This window comes from Triticum aestivum, chromosome 5A (genome assembly GCF_018294505.1).
Source record: "Triticum aestivum cultivar Chinese Spring chromosome 5A, IWGSC CS RefSeq v2.1, whole genome shotgun sequence".
NCBI lineage: Eukaryota > Viridiplantae > Streptophyta > Magnoliopsida > Poales > Poaceae > Triticum > Triticum aestivum.
In genome coordinates, this window is record NC_057806.1 from 366,348,074 (window position 1) to 366,367,585 (window position 19,512).

Genomic DNA, 19,512 nt, shown 5'->3' on the forward strand with positions numbered 1-19,512 from the left:
TGTATCCCCAACACCTGATTGCATAAGCAGAAAGTTTCAGGAGTTTATAAGTGGGAATTCAAGTATATCATAGGATATCTTTCCAATAGACACATGATACGATATGGGATCTATCATATGTTTGTTCCGGCTTATTCTGCAAGCTAATCCTTTGTTTTGTTTTGAGTTGTGGTATTAGAGTTGCTTCGATGTCAAGTGTTGATTCCATACCTCATTCTAAGCGGTGTTCTCATATTTCTATGTGAATACTAATCTTTTCGATCATCGAGATGGTCATACTAATTCTTTTCTAACGGGTGCGCTTCTCTACAAGTGGATCCGACCATTTCAACATTCGCGAGATCAAATTTCAGTTCTTCTCAATGGTGTTCGTTTCATCCGTCCCAAGCTGCCTTTTGTTTTTCCTGCCCTCCCACCCTTTTTCTTCAAGGAATCAAATGTCTTAATCAAGTATCCTTTTATTGATGTGAAGTCTCTCCATTCTTTTCTGTCAATGTTCTTACCCGGTGGTTCTCATGAAGCTGCTCTACAAGTTCATCATTCTTCGTTTCTTTTATCTTCTCCGGTGGATTCAAATGAAGCTTTCGGTCTTGATCATATCATTTCCATTGGTTCACATGCTTTCCATGTTCGAAGTTCTTATCAAAGACTCTCTTATTTATTCACCTCTCGCTATTCATTTGTTCTGGAGTGCTGAAGATATCTCAGAAGATTCGTGTTTCCATTGCTAATTCGTTTAAGCTATCTCGAGGTTGTTATCTCATTCAAGCCATTTAATTCAACCGGCGCAATCTCTCTTTTAAATCGTTCAACGGTGTTTCCTTTGAGTGGGCCCTAACCCACATGTCTTTTCCTAGTATCTTACCCGACTCTTCTAATTTATTCGGAGTGATTCCCAAATTCTTTTCAAAGTTTGACGTAAGAATGAATTGTCATTAGTCAAATGCATTTCTCCAAGGTCTTTCAAATTCTTTTCATGATTGGTTCAACCTTTCTAATTTCCATTCCGGAGTGCCTCAACAATTCAAGGTGGTGTTTCTCATCGTCATTCTCAACATTTGAAGACCGAAGAAGAGTTTTCCTCCAAATCTTATCCGTTCTCTCAGAGACGCGTAGCTCAAGCTTGCTGCCATCCTCTCATATATGTTTTCGATTGTGAGAATTCTTTTCAACCATTCGGAGCAATTCAGGAGTCTTTTCAGTTTGATTCTCCGAAGGCCATCATTTCAGAAGATTTATTTATTCTCAGCTTTCAGCTCTCGTTCTCAAATCTTACCGGTGCATCATTCAAATATTCTCTAATCAGTTCATGATCTCTTCGGTCTCATGTATTTATATTCTCTCAAGTATCTTCGTTCTTTTTATAATTCTTCCCGGTGTTTCTTTATCTTTTCTTCATTCATTTTCAATTCTTACGGTGGTTCATTGTCGGGGGTTGGGTGCGACATATGCCAATGGATGGCTTATCATGGTGGGAGCGAGTAGAACGTTGCTGGTGGCCAGAAGCGGGATGAGGCGTAGACACGAACGCCGCCGTACTTTACCCAGGTTCGGGGCTCTCCTAGGAGATAACACCCCTAGTCCTGCTCTGCGGGATCTCCGCATGATCACTAAGGCACAAGTGAGTACAATGGTGCTCCTCAAGCTGTATGCTAGAGGTAGGAGAAGGCAAGGCTAGCTCTCTCCTTCCTCTATGGGCTGGTCTAGTTCTAACAGGTTCGGAAGCCTTTGCATGGGTGCCTTGGGGGGTTTATATAGGCCTACCCCTAGGGGTACAATGGCAATCCGGTCAGGCGTAGGGCCCGACCATCAGTCTCTTCGGCCGCCGACTTCTCCGCCGACTGCTGGGGCCCGCCGCCTGGTGGGCCCCGCCGACTGGTTGGGTACAGGGCCGACAGGCCGCCCCCGCCACTCTCGGGTCTTGTCGGCTGCTGATCACTGTAGCCGTGACTCTAATGATGCAGACTTGGTCAGGGGATCGTGGCTACAGCTCCGCCGCCTGGTGGGCGATTACTGTAGCCACTCCGTGTCTCGTCTGGTTAATGGCGCGTGGGACCCGAGGAAGGGGCGGTCCGACTGCTGGGGGCCGACCTCCCTCGGGTCCGACTGGTCGGACTCTAGCTGTCTTCCGGGCTCGCTGATTGGTGGGGACTGTCGTCCTTGGGCCATACCGACAGGCCGTCGTGGGAGCAGGACTCCGCCTACTTGTGGTGATGTAAGGGATGGCGTGGCAACAGTGCCGCGCCCGGCGGAGATCTCCGCCGGTACGGTGCACTATGGCCACGCCTGTCCCTGGATGGGGGGATGGGCTGCACTGTAGCCATTCTCTGTCTTGTCCTTCTTGACGAGGGCGCAAGCTTCATTGGCGCCACAGGCCGACTGCTAGGGGCCGACATCTCTAGAAGCCGCCAACTAGGAGTCGGCTGGTCTTGAAGTCGCTTTCAAGACTCGGCCGTCTACGGGCAGCCGGCTATTCCTCCAGTCGGCCTCCAGAAGGCGGCACTTCATCTTGGCGCCTTGAGGGGCGCAGGTAGCCCCGATGTCTTGAAAGGTTCTGGGCATCGGGTTGGCCCACCCATGGCCCATTACTCCGACAGTAGTCCCCGAAGCTGGTGAGTTGCCGCGGTTGATCATCCGAGGAGCCTCAGCAGTTTCTTTCTTTGAGTGCTTGAGGTGGAGCCTCGTTCAACTTCTGCCGGGCCGACTGGCGGGAGTCAACCGCGCCCTGTCTGACTTATTCAAACTTCGAACGCGTCGGCGGGAACCAAGTGGCGTGCTAGCTAAGCCTCCAGGCCGCTGCCCGTTGTGGTCATTTCACGTGGCGCCGAGCGGCCGGGCCAGTCTGCCAACCCGCGTCCGCGATGGGACACGCCTGCGGGCGGGGCCCACCACTACCATGCCTCGGTGCGCGAGCGGATCCGCTGCGGCCGAGGTGGGCGGTTGGGGTTCCCGCGGATTTACTGCGCGCAGTATCTTGCGCGATAAACATGGGGGCATGGGGTCGTGGGCTCAGTAAATCCCACGATCGCCCCCTCGGCTTCACAGCCCGTAGGCCTATAAGTAGACGAGGAGGGGGGACCGGCGGAGCACGCGCGTCCCTCCTCCCTATTCTTTCCTCCTTCTTCGTCTTGCCGAAACGCCCCCAAGCCACGTTGAGCGCCGCGGTGGTTCGTCTCTGATGACCTCATCCTCCAACCCCACGCCCCATGGCGCGCTCCGGTGCATGGGATGGCTCCAAGGTTCATGATGACCACATCGACTTCCTCCTCCAGACGCGGCGGCTCCCCAGCGAGGACCACATGAGGGTCCGCCTCGCGCCGAGGAGGGAAATTTCACCGGCGCCGGAGGAGGGCGAGCGGGTCGTCTTCCACTCGCACTACCTGCGCGGCCTCGGCCTGCCGGCGAGCAGCTTCTTCCAATCCTTCCTCGAGTTCTACGGTCTCCAGCCGCACCACCTCACCCCGAACACGGTGGTGCTGCTGTCCGCCTTCGTCACCTTGTGCGAAGGCTTCCTCGGCGTCCTCCCCACAATCCAGCTCTGGGGGGAGTTCTTCTACATCAAGCTTGGCACCCTTGTTGCGGGCGTGCCGGCTCAATGCGGCACGTTCATCGTGGTGCGGAGGCCGGCGGCCGAAAACCCGTTTCCTGCCATCCCGCTGATCAAGTCGGTGAAGATGTGGCAGCGGTCGTATTTCTACGTGAAGAGCGTCTTCGCGGAGGGCGACTGGGTCAACTTGCCGGCTTATGAAGCCGGCCCGCCGGCTGGGAGGCGGCCCAACTGGTCGTACCGGGCCAAGACGCTGTCGCCCTTCAGAGTCGCCGCTATCGTGCGGCTCCGAGTGCTGACATAGTCGGAGGGCCTGACCGGGCCCCACTTGCTATCCGCCTTCATGGCACGCCGAGTGCTCCCGCTCCAGAGCCGCCCTCACATGATCTGCCAGATGAGCGGACATCGGGACCCGAGTCAGCTGTGCACCAAGGAGATGCCTCACGCAGAGGTAGCTCACATGGTGAACTACCTTGCGAACTGCGAGCTCACGAATGAGTGGCGGTTTGGCAAGGAGCCGTATTCACGCGCCGATCCCCCGCCTTCTGTAAGTCATCTGTCTTTTTTCTATGTCTCTTTGTTGCCGAGTTCATGCTGTCCAGCCTGACTAATCGGCCTTTGAACAGAGTCCCCTCCTCCAGCCGGCAGCCGGCACCATGGGGCCAGAGCGCTAATTCCTCCCCGACTGAGCAGAGAGTGACGTCGACGACCCCGATCTGGGGGCTGCGGCCTTGGAGGACGATGCTGAGGGAGGAGGCGGCGAAGCAGGCGGCCTGAGGCTCGGAGCCAGCCTCGGGGACTGGCCTGATGATGACGCGGGGGAAGTCGCCCCATGCCACCAGCCAGGAGCCAGCCAGCCGGGCGCGATCTCGTCTACCACGCCGGATGCCGAAGGCGGCGCAAAGAAGCACAGGGCCGTGCCGAGCTTGTTCGGCAGCCGGCCGAAGAAACCCAAGGGCTCAGCCGCGGCGACCAAGCGGGATGAAGCGGCCGCGAAGGCCATCCGCTTCCACAAGGAGGTGAAGAAGCCGCACCTGTTTTCCGCATAAGTACCATTGAGGGAGTCCTGGATTAGGGGGTGTCCGGATGGCCGGACTATACCTTCAGCCGGACTCCTGGATTATGAAGATACAAGATTGAAGACTTCATCCCGTGTCCGGAAGGGACTTTCCTTGGCGTGGAAGGAAAGCTTGGCGATACGGATATATAGATCTCCTACCATTGTAACCGACTTTGTGTAACCCTAACCCTCTCCGGTGTCTATATAAACCGGAGGGTTTTAGTCCGTAGGACAACATACAGAACAACAATCATACCATAGGCTAGCTTCTAGGGTTTAGCCTCTCCGATCTCGTGGTAGATCTACTCTTGTACTACCCATATCATCAATATTAATCAAGTAGGACGTAGGGTTTTACCTCCATCAAGAGGGCCCGAACCTGGGTAAAACTTCGTGTCCCTTGCCTCCTGTTACCATCCGGCCTAGACGCACAGTTTGGTACCCCCTACCCGAGATCCGCCAGTTTTGACACCGACATTGGTGCTTTCATTGAGAGTTCCTCTGTGTTGTCGCCGTCAGGCTTGATGGCTGCTACGATCATCAATAGCGATGCAGTACAGGGTGAGACCTTCCTCCCCGGACAGATCTTCGTCTTCGGCGGCTTCGCACTACGGGCCAATTCACTTGGCCATCTGGAGCAGATCGAAAGCTATGCCCCTGGCCGTCAGGTTAGATTTGGAAGTTTAAACTACACGGCTGACATCCGCGGGGACTTGATCCTCGACGGATTCGAGCCATTGCCGAGCACGCCGCACTGTCTCGATGAGCATGATCTAGCTCTGCCGCCGAACAGTGCCCTGGAGGCCGCACCCGCATCGGCTTCGACCCTTAATTCGGAGCCAACTGCGCCGATCGAGGATGGGTGGTTGGACGCCGCCTGAGGGGCTGCGATCCCAACGGCGATTGAGCCGAGCACCAGCCCCGCACTCCACGAGACTCGTGACTCCAAGGAGCCGGACTCCGAACCCTCCACGCCCCTGCCGATCGAATCTGATTGGGCGCCGATCATGGAGTTTACTGCCGCAGACATCTTTCAGCACTCGCCTTTTGGCGATATTGTGAAAACACTAAAGTCTCTCTCTTTATCAGGAGAGCCTTGGCCGGACTACGGTCAGCAAGGTTGGGATACGGATGATGAAGAAATTCAAAGCCCACCCACCACCCACTTTGTAGCCACTGTCGACGATTTAACCGACATGCTCGACTTCGACTCCGAAGACATCGACGGTATGGACACCGATGCAGGAGACGATGAAGAACCAGCGCCTATTGGGCCCTGGAAAGCCACCTCGTCTTATGACATATACATGGTGGACACCCCAAAAGAAGGAGATGGCGATGGAACAGCGGAGGATGACCCCTCCAAGAAACAGCCTAAGCGCCGGCGTCAGCGGCGCCGCTCAAAATCCCGCCAAAGCAAATACGGTGATTCCAGCACGGGAGATAATAATACTCCGGAGAGTGCCGAAGAAAACCCCCTCCAGCAAGATTCAGCACAGGAGATGGAGAAGCCAGCCCTCATGAGAGAGCGGCAGACAGAGAGGTCGAGGACGATAATTATATGCCTCCCTCCGAAGACGAGGCAAGCCTCGACGACGACGAATTCGTCGTGCCAGAGGATCCCGTCGAGCAAGAGCGTTTTCAACGCAGGCTTATGGCCACGGCAAGAAGCCTCAAGAAAAAACAGCAACAGCTTAGAGCTGATCAAGATTTGCTAGTCGACAGATGGACTGAAGTCCTTGCGGCCGAAGAGCATAAACTCGAACGCCCCTCCAAGAGCTACCCAAAGCGCAGGTTGCTACCCCGATTAGAGGAGGAAGCACTTAAACCTACATCACCAGCACTTGATACGGCCGACCGGCCACCTCGTGGCCGCGACAGAGAGGCCTCTCGGCCCTCCACTCAAGCCGCACCCCGTACCAAGGCACGGGAAAATGCGCCTGACCTGCGAGATATGTTGGAGGACAAGGCAAGGCAAACAAGATCGATCTACGGATCGCGTGGGCGCCCCACGACTCGAGACGGTAACCGTCACGCCGGACACAAATCCGGTAGGGCCGAACACAGTAGACAAAGCTCATTGGAGCTACGTCGTGATATAGCCCAGTACAGAGGCGCCGCACACCCACTATGCTTCACAGACGAAGTAATGGATCATCAAATCCCCGAGGGTTTCAAACCCGTAAACATCGAATCATATGATGGCACAACAGATCCTGCGGTATGGATCGAGGATTATCTCCTTCATATCCACATGGCCCGCGGCGATGATCTCCACGCCATCAAATACCTCCCACTCAAGCTTAAAGGACCAGCTCGGCATTGGCTTAACAGCTTGCCAGCAGGATCAATCAGTTGTTGGGAGGACCTGGAAGCCGCATTCCTCGACAATTTCCAGGGCACTTATGTGCGACCACCAGACGCCGATGACCTAAGCCACGTAATTCAGCAGCCAGAGGAATCGGCCAGGCAATTCTGGACACGGTTCCTAACAAAGAAAAATCAAATAGTCGACTGTCCGGACGCAGAGGCCCTAGCAGCCTTCAAGCACAATATCCGTGACGAGTGGCTTGCCCGGCACCTTGGACAGGAAAAGCCGAAATCTATGGCAGCACTCACGACACTCATGACCCGCTTTTGCGCGGGAGAAGACAGCTGGCTTGCTCGTAGCAACAATATGACCAAGAACCCTGGTAATTCGGATACCAGGGACAGTAGTGGCAGGTCGCGTCGCAACAAGCAGAAGCGCCGCATTAACGGCGACAATGCTGAGGATACGGCAGTTAATGCCGGATTCAGAGGCTATAAATCCGGTCAGCGGAAAAAGCCATTCAAAAGAAATCCTAGGGGCCCGTCCAGTTTGGACCGAATACTCGACCGCTTGTGCCAGATACATGGCACCCCCGAAAAGCCGGCCAATCACACCAACAGGGATTGTTGGGTGTTCAAGCAGGCAGGCAAGTTAAATGCCGAAAATACAGACAAGGGGCTGCATAGCGATGACGACGAAGAGCCCCGGCCGCCGAACAACAGTGGACAGAAGGGTTTTCCCCCACAAGTGCGGACGGTGAACATGATATACGCAACCCACATCCCCAAGAGGGAGCGGAAGCGCGCGTTAAGGGACGTATACGCGGTAGAGCCAGTCGCCCCAAAGTTCAACCCATGGTCCTCCTGCCCGATCACCTTTGATCGAAGGGACCATCCCACTAGCACCCGTCATGGCGGATTCGCCGCATTGGTTCTAGACCCAATTATTGACGGATTTCATCTCACTAGAGTCCTTATGGACGGCGGCAGCAGCCTGAACCTGCTTTACCAGGATACAGTGCGGAAAATGGGCATAGATCCCTCGAGGATTAAGCCCACCAAAACGACCTTTAAAGGCGTAATACCAGGTGTAGAGGCCAACTGTACAGGCTCAGTCACACTTGAAGTGGTCTTCGGATCTCCGGATAATTTCCGAAGCGAGGAGTTAATCTTCGACATAGTCCCATTCCGCAGTGGCTATCACGCACTGCTCGGGCGAACCGCATTCGCCAAGTTCAATGCGGTACCGCACTACGCATACCTTAAGCTCAAGATGCCAGGCCCTCGAGGAGTAATTACGGTCAATGGAAACACCGAACGCTCCCTCCGAACGGAGGAGCACACGGCGGCCCTTGCAGCGGAAGTACAAAGCAGCCTCTCCAGGCAGTTCTCCAGTCCGGCCATTAAACGTCCGGACACCGTCAAGCGCGCCCGGAGTAACCTACAACAAGACCGCCTGGCACGTTCCGAGCAGGCGTAGCAATGCGGCCCCAACCCCAGCCCTCGCAAAAATGCGACACCAGTGCTTCGCGTACATAACTACGCTCTAGAAATACCATGGGTACAGGGGGAGGGGCACCATCACGGCACGCCCGAAACACGGCTTAAACCGCACCAGGGGCTGCCGATTTTTTAATTTTCTCTTACTTTCAGGACTCCATTCTTCGGAAGGCCTGTTCGGCAGTTCAATTGCCGCACAAACGATGCAAGAACCAGGGAAGCAGACAAGCCATGCCGCATTACGGAACTCCCAGGTGGTCTCTATCACGAGCAGTATACCTGTTTCGCATACCATTCCGCAGCCTGCCCCTGGAACGGACATGTTAAATAGTCCAACCTTTTGCTTATCGCATTATTTGTATCGTTCTGCTTTGATCGCAGCCCTTTTTAATAAACAATGCATAGCTTTTGTCTATTTTTGCATTACTCTTTTTTTACAAATATATGTTCCTTAACGACATGTTGCACCCGTACACTTTGGTACGGCCAAAATACGCCAGGGGCTTTAGTACCCCTCAATATGGTGTGAGAAGTCCGAACACTTTAACAAGTGCGGCACCCCGAACTTATAGCATTATATGCATCGGCTCCGAATCATGTCTTGGGTCAATAGTTGGGTTTGCCCGGCTCCTATGTTTTGGTGCCTTACGTTCCGCTATATCGGCTAAGGTAGCACTAGGAGAACTACTGCGATTGTGCCCCAGTTGAGCTGGGTCGAGCACCTCAGTAGAGAAAGCTAAAACTGACTGTCATGATGAAGCGAGAGCTGGTCGCTGTTCGAGAGGTTTTTCGAGTCCCTAAAGACTTATGCCGCTTAGAGCGAGGAGTCGGCTCTGTCCGGCCAAGGCGTGGATAGCGCCCCGAACTCGGTCTTCCGAATACCAGGGGCTTCGCCGAAATTTAAAATTATAGAATTCTATGGCTAAGTGAGAGTGTTCACGCATTATAGTCCGATTGCCTTGTTCGTTGTGCTGAGCGCCTCCCTCGAAGGACCCAAACATGGGAAAAAGAGCGCTCAGGTTTATCCCCGAACACCCCAGCACTAGCGGCACGGGGGCAGAAGCCGACGACTCGCCATCTCTCAGAATTGATAAACAGCCGCACAGAAGGTAATATTTTAAATTCCAACAGCATTGCTTAGCGCATATGAACAAGTTTTCAGCGCACAGGACAAAACGAGCGAGTTTTACTCAAAAATTACATCCCTGGAACATTCATCCGCCACAAGGCGGGCACCCTTCAGAACATCCGTATAATAATTCTCGGGCTTGCGATGCTCTTTCCCCGGCGGTGGCCCGTCCTTCACAAGCTTCTCAGCATCCAGCTTGCCCCAGTGCACCTTAGCACGGGCAAGGGCCCTACGGGCACCTTCAATGCAGACGGAGCGCTTGATGACTTCGAGCCTTGGACAGGCCCCCACCAGCCGCCGCACCAGCCCGAAATAGCTCCCAGGCAGAGCCTCTCCAGGCCACAGCCGAACTATGAGGCCCTTCATGGCCTGTTCGGCCGCCTTGTGGAGCTCGACCAGTTGCTTCAGCTGGTCGCTCAGGGGCACGGGGTGTCCGGCCTCAGCATACTGAGACCAGAACACCTTCTCTGTCGAGCTGCCCTCCTCGGCTCGATAGAATGCGGCGGCATCGGACACGCTACGGGGAAGATCTGCGAATGCTCCTGGAGAGCTCCGGATTCGGGTAAGTAACAAGTAACTCACGTTTATGTGTTTGCTTTGCATAAAGAATGCCTTACCCGCCGCTATCTTTTTCACCGCATCCAACTCCTGGAGGGTCTTCTGGGATTCGGCCTTGGCAGACTTGGCATTTTCAATAGCCATCGCGAGCTCGGACGCTCGCGTCTTTGAGTCAAGCTCCAAACTCTCATGTTTTTTCATGAGAGCCTGGAGCTCTTGCTGCACCTTGCCAACCTGGGCCTCATACTTCTCCCGCTCGGTGCGCTCCGTGGCCGCCCTCTTCTCGGCCTCGACCAGCGCTTGCTTAAGGGTCGCCACCTCAGACGTGGCCCCTACAATAGCCACGATAATCCTGTCATTTTTTGCAATTGCACCTTTTTTATATATATTTAAACAAGGTATTTCTTACCTTCCTTGTCCTCGAGCTGCTTCTTGGCACGCCCGAGCTCTTGCTCGGACTGCTCGAGGTTCTGCTTTAGCGTGTCCACTTCCGCAGTCAGTGCGGCGGACGCCAGCAGAGAAGCCTGCATACGCATATTGACTCCTTTTTGTTAGACTCCTGCGAATTTATTTGATCCTCTATTCGGCTTTTCTTCCCGAACGCCAAACAGAGCATCAGGGGCTACTGTCTATGCGGTAATATTATTTACACATTCTTTACTTACCTCAAAGCCTGTTAAAAGGCTAGCACAAGCTTCAGTCAGTCCGCTCTTGGCGGACTGAACCTTCTGGACCACCGCACTCATAATGGTGCGGTGCTCCTCGTCGATGGAGGCGCCTTTGAGCACCTCCAACAGATTGTCCGGCGCCTCCGGTTGGACGGGGGTCACCGGCACGGTGGGCTTGCTCCTCTTGGAAGGAGGTCGCCCGCCGGACTCTGGAACCTTTGAAGGTTCCGGAGCGGTGTCCGGCCTAGAGCCGGACTTGGAGCCCTGGGGGGTTTTATCCCCTTTACTCCTGGAGTCCGGGAGGTCGCCTTGCGGCGCCTCCAGGACCACCTCCTCCTGGCTTGGAACCTGTTGGGACAACACTTCGGCGTCGTCCGTAGGGCGGGGGGAGGAAGCCGTCGGAAGCGAATTCACATCCGACGAGTCCAGTGAACCGCTCGACGACGCGTCGAGCCGGTCTTTGGGTGGGCTGCATAAACATATTCGACATAAGGGAAAGCTGTGCAATAAAGGAATACTATGAATTACTCTGGTATCCGGATACTTACGATTTCGCCAGGGGCTTGGCCCTGAGCGGCCACTCCTCTCCGCCGTCGTCGGCGTCGGTGGAGTAGTCCGGAGGAAGGGTTTTCCCCTTCTTGGACCCTTCGGCCTCCTCAGTGAGGGCGGCCTTCCTTTTCTTCTCTCCCCCCGCTGGAGGGGGAGAGGTCTCTTCTTCCTCCTCCTCGTCTTCACGGGAGGACTACGCCTTGGAGCCGTCGGATGATGAACCCGACATCTCCTAGCGCCGGGCACTTTTTCGAGTCCCCGTGGCCCTCTTTGTGGCCTTCTTCTCCGGCACCACATAGGGTGCCGGAACCAGCAGCTTCGCCAAGCGGGCATCGGCTGGGTCTTCGGGCAAAGGAGCCGGATAGTCGATCTGTCCGGACTTCGCCTACCAAACCTGTCAAAGGTAAGGGAGCTTAGATCCCGCATAGAGTTAAACTATGAAAAACTAATACCCTATAAAAGGCACAAACAACTTACCGCGCTGGCGTGACGCTGCACGCTGAATCTGCGATCCTCGATAGTAGATGTGGGAGCCTCGTCGCCCTTGAAAAGCACCTTCCAGGCATCTTCGTACGTCGTGTCGAAGAGCCTGCTCAGAGTTCGGTGCTGCGCCGGGTTGAACTCCCACAGATTGAAGGCCCGTTGTTGACACGGGAGGATCCGGCGGATGAGCATGACCTGGACTACGTTGACAAGCCTGAGCTGCTTGTCCACCAGGGTTTGGATGCATGTTTGCAGTCCAGTCACCTCTCCTTTACTGCCCCACGACAGGCCCGTCTCTTTCCAGGACGTGAGCCGCGTTGGGGGTCCGGACCGGAACTCGGGGGCTGCGACCCACTCAGGGTCGCGCGGCTCGGTGATGTAAAACCACCCCGATTGCCACCCCTTCAGGGTCTCCACAAAGGAGCCCTCGAGCCATAAGACGTTGGGCATCTTGCCCACCATGGCGCCTCCGCACTCCGCCTGGTTGCCGCGCACCACCTTCGGCTTGACATTGAAAGTCTTGAGCCATAGGCCGAAATGGGGGCGGATGCAGAGGAAAGCCTCGCACACGACGATAAACGCCGAGATGTTGAGGATGAAGTTTGGGGCCAGATCATGGAAATCCAGGCCGTAGTAGAACATGAGTCCCCGGACGAATGGGTGGATAGGAAAGCCCAGTCCGTGGAGGAAGTGGGGAAGGAACACTACCCTCTCATGGGGCCTTGGGGTGGGGAGGAGCTGCCCCTCTTCGGGAAGCCGGTACGCGATGTCGTTAGACAAGTATCCGCCCTTCCTCAGTTTTTTGATGTGTCCCTCTGTGACGGAGGAGACTATCCACTTGCCTCCCGCTCCGGACATGGCTGGAGAAGGTTGAGGTGGGGAGTGCGGACTTGGGTGCTGGAGCTCGAGTGTGCAAGAATGGATAGGCAAAGGAGGAAGAAGGCGTAGGTGAAAAGGTGGATCCTTATCCCCTTATATGGGTGGACGCAACTATGTGTCCCCACCAGCCTGGTAAAACTCGCTTATCTCCAAGCGTCGTAATCAATGGCGCGGTTGGGTTACCCACGCCCGTATTGATGAGAATCCCGGAATTAGGGGACACGATCTCTGCTTTAACAAGACGTGCCAAGGAAACCGCCTCGCATGACACGCTGAGGTGGGATAATAAAACGATTCGAATAAAGGCTTGGCCGTGGTGCGTCACACTACGGAATACGTCAGCAGATTAGATTTGTGTAAATATTATTCTCTCTATGGCAATATGTGGAAACTTATTTTGCAGAGCCGGACACTATCTTTGTGTTCAAAATCTTCTATGAAGTACTTGGAGGAGGAACCCGCCTTGCAATGCCGAAGACAATCTGCGCGCCGGACTCGTCGTCATTGAAGCCTGGTTCAGGGGCTACTGAGGGAGTCCTGGATTAGGGGGTGTCCGGATGGCCGGACTATACCTTCAGCCGGACTCCTGGACTATGAAGATACAAGATTGAAGACTTCGTCCCGTGTCCGGAAGGGACTTTCCTTGGCGTGGAAGGCAAGCTTGGCGATACGGATATATAGATCTCCTACCATTGTAACCGACTTTGTGTAACCCTAACCCTCTCAGGTGTCTATATAAACCGGAGGGTTTTAGTCCGTAGGACAACATACAGAACGACAATCATACCATAGGCTAGCTTATAGGGTTTAGCCTCTCCGATCTCGTGGTAGATCTACTCTTGTACTACCCATATCATCAATATTAATCAAGCAGGACGTAGGGTTTTACCTCCATCAAGAGGGCCCGAACTTGGGTAAAACTTCGTGTCCCTTGCCTCCTGTTACCATCCGGCCTAGACGCACAGTTCGGGACCCCCTACCCGAGATCCGCCAGTTTTGACACCGACAACCACCTTTATCTTGTACCTTCATTTTTTCCTTGTTGACTCTGTCTGAGTTTCTTCACTTTGTTTCCCTTGATCTAGGGCCTCGCTCTCTCTCGAGAAATCGGCCGCCGCCTCCATCGTGGGGTCGGCAGAGACCTCCGCCACCACTCGGCGGATTGATCCGGCCGCCGACCTCTGGGAGGCGAGGGAGCGGAACACGCGGGAAGCGCGCGAGGAGGCGGAAGCCGCCCGCCGGGAGAAGGCGGAGGCAGAGAAGGCGGAGGCCACCGCCCTGAAGAAACTGGCGGAGGCCAAGGCCGCCGATGCGGCAAAGAAGAAGCAGGCTGAAGAAGCCGTGCACCGCCAGTCGGCGATTTTCATCACTCCCTAGAACTCCGCGCCGCCACCTCCGAAGTTCATGGCGCAGACTGGGGAGGCCGACGACGAGCACACGGTCACGGAGAAGGATGGCGGTGACATCGCCATGTCGGACGTGATTGTGCCTCCACCGCCGCCATCCAGGAGTGCGCAAGGCGAGCAGCCGACGGACCCACCAGTGCCACCAACTGCAAACGAGGTGGCGATGGGCCTGACTCTTGAGGTCGGCACACCGACGCGTCGCCGACTTGCGAAGGCGGCCTCAACGCCATGCCCGATGGAGACTGGCGCCGTGAGCTCCTCGATCCTGGACACCGAGGCGACCAGCGACGCGCCCACTGGGTGGGTGCGGGTCGGCGGGACAGGCCCTCTGAATTAGGCGATGCTAGATGTTCAAGCCAAACTCCGCGTTGAAGCCGACGCCATCAAGAACTGTAACAAGGCGTATCTGGCGTCACAAGAGGCCATCCGGGTATGCTTCTTGTTTCTTCGTTTTTAACCCTTGTATTGCTTCGTGGGGGCGTATCAGCGCACACATTGGGTGTAGTCCCCGAGTTCTGGGCCGGCTGCTGAGCAGGCGGCGCGGAACTCTAACTAGCAGGCTCTGAAAGCCGATATCATTGCTGCAGGATTATCATAACCTCCGCTCGGCCGCCTACAACTCCAGGGTCCAGGAGTTGGATCAATGTGCTGCCGACTTGTTAGAGAGCCGGAGTAAGTCCTCTTCTTTCTGCGGGGGCGCGTTGGCGCACCCGCAGGCTGTAGTCCCTGAGATTCGGGCCGACTGCTGAGCAGTCGAGCTGGATCTCCCCGGCGACTACTCTTCTTTGTTGGCAAATGACGCCTTCCTTTCTTCTTTTCTTCCGCAGAGGCCAACACCACCTTGCAGCGACAGCTGGGCGAAGCCAACACTGCGCTGCGCGATAAGGAGGAGGAGCACAGCAAGCTGGCTGAAGAGCGCGACCGGCTTGTCGCGCAACTGGCGGAACAGAAGGAGCTCCTCAAGAAGGCCCAGAAGGAGACGGAGGACAAGGAGACTGGCCTCCTTGCTGAGTTTGCGATTGAACGCTCCGCCTGGACTGACAAGGAGGCGATGCTGACTTCTGGCTTTCACGAGATCGAGGACATACTCAATGGTGAGCTTCCCTCTTTTTCCTTCTTTGAGCTGCCGGCTGTTGGTCGAGCCAACTTCTCGTCTTTACCTTTGGCTTTTTGCTTTCTGTCTTGGCAGACTTCTTCCCTGGTCACTCGGACGCCGCCAACCATGCCATTGAAGCTGACCATGAAGGATGGAGGACGGACCATGCGCAGATCGCCGCCGACGCCCCCCGAACCCTTAACGAGCAGATCCTGAGCATCGAGGCCCATCTTCGGCCGGCGTGTCGGCGCCCAGGCGATCGCTGCCCTGTGGCCTGACATGCCGGCACCGCGCTCCCAGTCAGAGTGCCGACTGGCTGGAGATGGTGGCCGGCCGTCTTGTGGCCTGGAAGGGCTCCTCGGCCTGGGCTGGAGCGCGTCGGGCCTTGGAGTTCGTCAAGGCATGGTACCCTGGGCTGAGTCTAGCCCAGCTAGCCACATTCCGGCTTGAGGCTCAGGAGGAATTGGCGGTCGTGGAAGATGACCTCGTCAATCACCGAATACACCGACACCAGCATCTTCGTCCCGGAGCGGGTTGAGAATGGCGCCGAGGCGCCGCCGGAATGGTTCGGGCTGAACCCGAAAGACGGCGAGGACTCGGCGGAGGTGATCGACTCCAGCGGCGAGGAAGAAGGCGAGGCAGAGGAGGAAGGCGAAGAGGAGGCGCCAGAGGTCGGAGCGGACGGCGAGCCCCAGCTCGGCCGCGCCTCCAGTAACGAGCCACGCCCAACCAAGCCGGCTACCGCTGGAGCCGACCAAGCAGAGAATGACCAGCCGGCCACTCCACCAACTGGCGCCGCCGATTCCTCCGATCCACCGAACCCGTCTGCCGCATCCTAGGCCGCCAGTTTATCTTTTGCTTTACCTGTCTATCAGTCTCAACAAACTTTTTAATTTTGCACAATTCCACCCGTGGGGTGTATCTTAAACTTGTGTTTTGAAGATCGGCCAAGGGCCTTTGTTATGTAAATATTTTTCCGAGTTCTATCTTTTCTTGCTTGCTGCTCTTTGGCTTTTTTCCTTTGCCGCCTTCCCTTGTTTGCCGTCTTGCCAGCCGAACAGTCGCTCTGCGGACTGTGGCTAGGTCAAGTACTTAGCTGCTTCCGGGAAGGCAAGTACTCAGCTGTTTTTAGAACATTCTAGCTAGTTAAGTAGAAACCGGCAGGCCGGCTGCTCAACAGTCGGGCTTATAAGGCGGGAAGCCGGCTTAAACTATGCCCGTGCTTTGTGTCCTTAGCCATTTTTCATGTGGACACCCTTTCTGCCTTGCTCTTGCCCACCGCACAGTCGCACTGCAAGCTGCGGCTTCTGGCAGGAGACGGCTTAAGTGCCAACACATTACTTGTCCAGCTACTGGAAGCATTTCATAGTACAAGTCGGCAAGTCCCCGGGTCGACTATTCGGACCCGGTGCCAAGCGGCATAAAGAAAATGACATACTCATAGGCATAATTCTTATCATGTAGATAAAAGAGGGCAGCCCCGAGCTCTTCTTGGGGGACCCGGAGTCTTCGTACTTTAATACAAAAGGTAGCGTGGTACGTACTGCATCAACTGTAAAATCTTCAGAGGAGATTTGCATTCCATGGCCGCTCCGTCTCCTTGCCAGAGTCGTCCCTCTTGTGTTCTCGAGGCTTCTGAGCGTCGATCAGGTAGTAGGAGTCGCTGCCCAACACTTCGCTGATGATGAAGGGGCCTTCCCAAGGCGCTAAGAGCTTGTGCTGGTTGGCTGTTCACTAGATCAGCCGGAGCACAAGGTCTCCTTCTTGCAAAGATCTCGGCTTGACCTTCTGGTTGTAGTATTGGCGCAGGCTCTGCTGGTAGATGCTGGACCGGCTAAGTGCTAACAGCCGGCCCTCTTCCAGCAGATCGATGCCGTCTTGACGTGCTTCTTCTGCCTCCTCTTCGATGTACATGGTGACTCGAGGGGAGTAGAATTCTATGTCCGTTGGGATGACGACTTCGGCACCGTAGACGAGGAAGAAAGGCGTGAAGCCGGTTGACTTGTTCGGTGTTGTGCGCAGGCTCCAGAGGACGGCTGGCAGCTCATCGAGCCAGCAGCCGGCCGAACGCTCCAGAGGCTCGACCAGTCGGGGCTTGATGCTGGGCAAAATGAGGCCGTTTGCTCGTTCCACCTGGCCGTTTGACTGCGGATGGGCAACGGCCGCTAAGTCCAGTCGGATGCCCTGCGTCACGCAGAAACGGGCCAAGGCGCCTTTGGCAAAGTTTGTGCCATTGTCGATGATGATGCTATGCGGTATGCCATACCGGACGGTGATGTCGGAGATGAAAGTCACAACTGTCGGACCATTCAGCTTTTTGATTGGTTTTGCTTCTATCCACTTGGTGAACTTGTCCACTGCGACAAGCAGATGAGTCATGCCACCTCGCGCTGTTTTGAATGGTCCCACCATGTCCAGGCCCGAGACAGCAAAGGGCCAGGCAATGGGAATAGTCTTGAGTGCAGAAGCCGACTGATGTGGCTTGGAACGGAACTTCTGGCAACCTTTGCATTTATGGACCAGGTCTTTGGCGTCTTCTAGAGCAGTCGGCCAGAAAAAACCATGGCGGAAGGCTTTGGCGACAAGTGCTCTTGAAGCCGCATGGTGGCCACATTCGCCTTGATGGATGTCTTTGAGGATTTTTTGGCCTTGCTCCGGCTCGACGCAGCGCTGGTAGACACCGGTGACACTGCGCCTCACAAGCTCTCTGTTGACTATGGTGTATGCTGCTGCCGGCATTGCACTTGCCTGGCCGACATCTCATCAGTCGGCAGCTCTTTGTTTAACAGGAAGCTAAGGATGGGCTGGGCCCATGAAGGTGCTACGATTTCTTCAACTGCCAAGACTGCAACTTGGATGAGGGTGGTTGGGCCGGGAGGCGGCAGGTTGGAGTCGGTTGTCGCTTGCTGGGTCGATAAAGTCCCCGGGCCGGCTGCCGCAGTCCCCGGGCCAGGCTCTGAAGTCTCCGGGCTGGCCGCTTCAGTTCTCGGGCCGGTTTCTGAAGTCCCCGGGCCGGGTGCGACTGCCGCGGCCACCGGGCCGCCTGCCAGAATTCCCGTGCCGACTGCTGGAGCTCTCAAGTTGGATCCGACTGCTTCAGGAGGAGCCGACATGAATATAGAATCCGACTCTGGCGATGGCTTGACAGACGGCTTGTGGAGGCGTTGTAGGGCGATGTCGGTCGGTATATCTTGACGGGTGGAGCCGATTCGTGCCAAGGCGTCTGCTTGCTCATTGTCGTTTCTTGGCACATGGAGAAACTCACACCCTTCAAAATATCCACTGAGTTGCTGTACGAGGAAGCGGTAGCTCGCCATGTTTGCATCCTTGGCGTCCCAGTCACCTGACGACTGCTGGACCACCAAGTCAGAGTCACCATAGCAAAGGATCCGGCGAATACCGAGCTCTTTGGCAAGCCGGAGCCCGTGAATGAGTGCCTCGTATTCAGCGACATTGTTGGAGGCGGCAAAATGGATTTGCAGCACATATCTGAGCTTGTCTCCTTTGGGAGAGGTGAGGATGGTGCCGGCTCCCAAACCGGTGCGCATCTTGGAACCATCAAAGTGCATCCGCCAATGGGTGGAGTCCGGCGCCAATGGCAGGTACTGGGTCTCGGCCCAGTCGACGAGGAAGTTGGCCAGCACCTGTGACTTGATGGCGGTGCGAGGCTGGTAGTAGATGGTGTAAGGGGTCAAATCTATGGCCCATTTGGCCACTCGGCCGGAGGCATCTCGGCTTCCAATGATCTCAGCGAGCGGAGCAGTGCAGACGACAGTGATTGGGTGCTCTTGAAAGTACGGCTTCAATTTCTTGGCGGCAAAGTGCACGCCGTAGCACATCTTCTGATAGTGGCGGTAGTTTTGCTTGGAGGCCGACAACACCTCACTTAGGTAATACACCGGTCTCTGGACTGGTAGCGCCTTTCCTTCCTCCTTGTGTTCTATCACTATGACTGTGCTGACCACTCGGCTGGTGGCGGCGATGTAGAGGAGCATGGGCCCCTTAGGAGTCGGATCCGCCAGGACAGGTGAAGTAGTCAGCATCTTCTTGAGCTGGAGAAAAGCTTCATCCGCCTAGTTGTTCCACTCGAAAAAAGTGGTCTTCTTCATGAGCTTTAGGTGACTGCCCTCGGCGAAAGCTTTGGCGACAAGTGCTCTTGAAGCCGCATGGTGGCCACATTTGCCTTGATGGATGTCTTTGAGGATTGCTTGGCCTTGCTCCGGCTCGACACAGCGCTGGTAGACACCGGTGACACTACGCCTCACAAGCTCTCTGTTGACTATGGTGTATGTTGCTGCCCGGTGTTGCACTTGCCTGGCCGAGATCT